Here is a 5277-nt window from a genome sequence, read left to right on the forward strand (position 1 = left end):
AGATCAACTGTTAAGGACAGTTACTGTTCTATCAGAGGACTAAAATTTGAAATCTCAGAAACATCTGAACTCCAGTTCCAATGGATTCAACATTTTCTTCTGGCCTCCACAGACACAAGGATGTGTGCATACACAGAGTAAAATAAATCTTAAAAAAAAAAAAAAGAACAAAAAACTCACCCAAACAGAGACCTCACTGGCCCTTCCCTCCCTAGTACTTATGGCTCCAATGGAAATACCACAAAGTACAAAGCAGGGAGAGGGACCCCAGAAGCACAAGAAATAAATTTCTCTTGTCAGAATCACAGTCCATGACACTGTTACAGCAGCTGAAATGAAGGCAGCATCTTCACATATTAAATACTGATTTTTTTCTACCATGCAAACCTCAGTAACAAGCTGTCTTATACAGACCATTATCCCTGGCAGGTGATATAATGGAACACTGAAATGGACATTAGGTTAAGACTTAATGAATTCCCAGCACTCGGGAGACAGAGGCAGGCGGATCTCTGTGAGTTCGAGACCAGCCTGGTCTACAAGAGCGAGTTCCAGGACAGGCTCCAAAAAAACCCACAGAGAAACCCTGTCTCGAAAAACCACAAAAAAAAAAAAAAAAAAAAAAAGACTTAATGAATTAAAAAGATGGTGATAAAGAAGAAGATACATCTACAGATTAGATGATGGAGATCTGGACTACAGATAAGAAGAAAAGACAAACCAAGAGTACAGTCTCAAAGACGATGTGGACTGAACCCAGTGGGGTCAAGGGAGACGGCTCCGTGAGTAAAGGGTTCGCTATGCAATCGTGAGGACTGATCTGGATCCCTAGCACCACACAGAAAGCTCCGCACAGCGGCATGCTCCAGCAATCTCGCCATTGGCAGGTAAAGACAGGAGGACCCCAGAGACTCTCCTGGCTAGCCAGGTAATGAGCGATCAGTCTAGTCTAATGGGTAAATTCCAAGTTCATCAAGATACCTTGTCTCATTTATGGTGGAAAGAAAGACACGAGACGCTGACCTCTGGCTAATGCACACATTAGTACATATACTTGCATCCATATGCATACAACACACACACAGTTTCTTTTTAAAAGTAGAAATGGCAAAATAGATGGTGTCAAAAACAAAACAAAACAAAACAGCAGAGATGGTTAAATGATTAAGCAAAATTATACCATAAGTGTAACTTAAATACTTAAAAAGATAAAAGGGGTAGTGCACATGCACATGCTCTAAATAAATACACAGAGAGAACATGGACCACTCTGCTTTTGTTCTGGGCTGCAAGTGCAGGGACTCTGACATGCACGCTCCTCCTCCAGGTGACTGCTCTTGGCTCCCATCTGCTCCTTCACATTTCCTTAGTTCATTCTCTGCACATCTTCTGTACTCCTAGACTCTCCTGTCTGAGGACCACATTCCAAGGACACGACAGCTTCGCCTGACCATAGTCTCTCCCTTTACCTCTTTCCCTCCCATGGCAGGTTTCTCAGAAGATCCGGTTCCATCCTGTCACATATCCCATTTTAATGCTCAGCTCTCTGCTTCTTCTACTGCCATTATTCTATCAAATATTTGCTGCTATGTTTTATTTCTCATTGCTCAAAACTTTATGCATTTATTAATTATGGGGCGTGTCCATGAAATATGTGCAAAGGTGCGGGTTAGGTTCTCTCCTCCCACCACGTGTGTATGCAGCAGGCAGTGGTATTCAGAGTACTTGTGTAGTGGTGGTCCTGCAGATTTCTGAGGTTCCACGCTGTGGGCAGGCCATCCGCTCTACTCACATCTTCCCTCTACACCTGTTGTAGAATATTATTTTAAAGTGTGTTGCTTTTGTTTATGCTGTATTTGTTGAATTCTGTGAAGCTGTGATTCTTTGCCTGTCTAAAATAAAGAGCTAAATGCCCAACAGTGAGGCAGGAGAAAGGACAGGTGAGGCTGGCAGGCAGAGAGGATAAGTAGAAGAAATCTAGAGAGGAAGGAACAGGAGAGTAAGGAGGGGAAGATGCTAGGAGCATCTTACAGAAGTAAGAAAAGGGAAAGGTCCAGAGGCAAAGGTAGTCGGGATAAGTTAGGAAAGCTGGCTAGAAATAAGTCAAGCTAAGGCTGGGCATTCATAATCAAGAAAAGGCTTTTGTATGTGTTTATTTGGGAGCTGGGTAATGGACTTCCAAAAGAGCTAAGAGTAAAAGAGTAAACAACCAACATCATATGGTATGAGATTCCTATCTGTATGCTGTGAATGTGTTTTGTTACCATTGGTTATTAAAGAAGCTGCTTTGGGCCTATGACAGGGCAGAATAGAGCAAGGTGGGAATTCCAAGCAGAGCTAGAGGAGAAAAGAAAGCAGAGTCAGGGAGCAGCCATGGAGCCGCCAGGGTCAGACATGTCAAATCTTTTCCAGTAAGCCACCGCCACGTGACAATATACAGATTAATAGAAATGGGTTAAATCAAGATGTCAGAGTTAGCCAATAAGAGGCTAGAGATAATGGGCCAAGCAGTGTTTTAATTAATACAGTTTCTGTGTGGTTATTTCAGGGCTAAGCTAGCCGGGCAGCCAGAAAAAACAAGCAGGCCCTCTTTCCCTACAACAACCATACACCTCTGACTTTTCTTCCTTTGCTTACGCCTTAAATGAGAAGTTCTTCCAGCTGGGCAGTGGTAGGTAGCGCATGCCTTTAACCCCAACACACGGGAGGCAGAGGCAGGTGGATCTCTGTGAGTTCAAGGCCAGCTTGGTTTACAAGAGTTAGTTCCAGGACAGGCTCCAAAGCTACAGAGAAACCCTGTCTTGAGAAGAGAGAGAGAGAAAGAGAGAGAGAGAGAGAGAGAGAGAGAGAGAGAGAGAGAGAGAGAGAGAGAGCGCTCCAAATATCTGAATGCCTCTTTCCTTTTTCTCAATTGCCCCTCAGCTTAGGTTGTTTTCAGAATTCTGAACCATATTCCAACATGTGTTTAGACCAACACATGCATGCATGTCTAAAAAGGGAGTATGCATGCCTCCCCCAACCCCAATATAGGGCTTCGCTGTGTAAACAGCTCCAGCTGTCCTGGAACTCATGCACTCTGTTGCAAATGGAGACTGCACTTTCATTTCTCAGCCACCCAGACCCATATAATCACACAAAGCTATACTAAATACAATACTGCTTAGCCCATGGCTCAGGTGTATTTCTTGCTAGCTCTTACATCTCAAATTAACTCACTTCTATTAATCTGTGTATTGCCATGAGGCTGTAGCTTACCTGATAAGGTTCTGCATCTTTCTCCTTTGGCAGCTACACGGCCTTCCCTGACTCCACTTTCTTTCTCCCTGCAATCAGCTTAGTTTTCCTGCCTACCTATATTCTGCCCTGCCATTGGTCAAAACAGTTTCTTTACTAATCAATGGTAATAAAACATATTCAGAGCATAAAGAGGGGAATCCCACATCACTCTGTAGACCAGGCTGGCCTTGAACTCAGAGATCCGCCTACCTCTGCCTCCTGAGTGCTAGGATTAAAGTGCCACCACTACCTGGCCATCAAGACTTTCTAAGAGACGCTTCTAAATCAGCAAGTTCTCAACCTGTAGGTTGCAACCCCTTGGATAGCGAATGATCCTTTCACAGGGATTATCTAAGACCATCAAGAAACATATTTATATTATGATTCATTACAGTAGCAAAATTACAGTTACGAAGTAGCAATGAAAATAATGTTATGGTTGGGGTCAGCACAACCTGAGGAACCGTGTTAAAGACTCACAGCAATAAGAAGGTTGAGAACCACTGCTCTAAGGGAACCCAAAGCCTCAGATTTAATATTACTTACACTGAAACTGACATGGGAATGGCCCTGCACTCCAGTTATCCTGCTGGTTACTCCTTTCTTCCCCATTTCCCCCTTTATAAGCCTTTTTCTATTTTCTAAATAAATACAATGAAATCTCACCTTCCACCCATTCAAGACAAATTATGGCATGGGTACAGGTGAAATTTCTCCTGTCAGAGCATTAGAAACCCTTGGCAGAGCTGCCTGTGTTTATCTGTGTTACAAATTTTTGTTAAGGGTAAAGAGTATCACTCAGAACAGAGAATTTTAGCCTTACTGGGGCTTCTGATTTCAGATATAATGTCAACAATGTGGTGGACATGACTCTCACTTCAGAAGGGCTGACCCCGAAACTGCCACAGGATGCAGGACTCTTGAGTCTCTTGAAAACACTAAAAAACACTCAATACCAGGCAAGAGGATATGGAGTTTAGAGCTAGACAGAGCTAACTAGTGAGACCCTGTTCAAAAAACTGCCTAGAAATATGATGAAGAAATTTCACCAAATTATGTGAGCTGATATGGGCTTCCTACTGATAGGAATGCCAGGGGAACTGTGTACAGGAATGACTTTATGTCTCCCCACCCCCCATTTTAAACTACACTTTATGTTTAGGAGAGTATTTCATTCATTTAAACATTGGGATGTACATGGAGGAGTCAGAACCTGCACAGATGGATGTTGGAAATGTAAAATGTTGCAGCCTCTTTGGAAGACAGCTTGATAGTTCTTTAAAGAGTGAAGCAGGGGCTGGAGAGATGGCTCAGAGGTTAAGAGCATGTAAGTCTAGCAGAAATCCTGATTTTGGTACCCAGCACCCACAACAGGAAACTCAAAACTGCCTAATTACTTCCAGGAGATCGAACTCCCCTTTCTCTCACAAGCACCTGAATCATTTCCTACACAGACATATAGGCTGGCATGCACAAACACACCATAAATAAATCTTTAAAAGGTGAAGTAGAGCTACCATATGACCTGATAATCTAACTGCTAGGAGTACACCAAAAGAAATGAAAACACATGCCCACACAAAAACTCGTATAAGAGCCTTATTCCTAACAACCAACAAAATGGAAACGATCCTAGTATTAGGTGAGTGGCTAAAGAAGGTACTAAAACAACACAATGGAGAATTTTTTTCAGCAACAAATCTTTTTTTTAAAAAAAATAATTTATTTCACTCTATGTGCATTGGTGTGAAGATGTCAGATCCCCTGGCAATGGAGTTACACAGTTGTAAGCCACCATGTGCATGCTGAGAACTGAACCCAGATCCTCTGAAATACCAGCAAGTATTCTTAACAGCTGAGCCATCTCTCCCACCCCTCCAGCAACAAATCTTACAAATAATCTGTTAAACCGGGCGACGGTGGCGCACGCCTTTAATCCCAGCACTTGGGAGGCAGAGGCAGGCGGATCTCTGTGAGTTCGAGACCAGTCTGGTCTACAGC

General features: G+C 43.0%; 1 protein-coding gene across 1 annotated transcript in view; it reads right to left on the reverse strand.

Annotated features, from left to right (window-relative positions):
• The window catches only part of Blm (BLM RecQ like helicase), an 81959-nt gene that overhangs the window by 23494 nt on the left and 53188 nt on the right, over window positions 1-5277 (reverse strand). The window lies entirely within an intron of this gene.

Source organism: Microtus ochrogaster, chromosome 22, assembly GCF_000317375.1.
Source record: "Microtus ochrogaster isolate Prairie Vole_2 chromosome 22, MicOch1.0, whole genome shotgun sequence".
NCBI lineage: Eukaryota > Metazoa > Chordata > Mammalia > Rodentia > Cricetidae > Microtus > Microtus ochrogaster.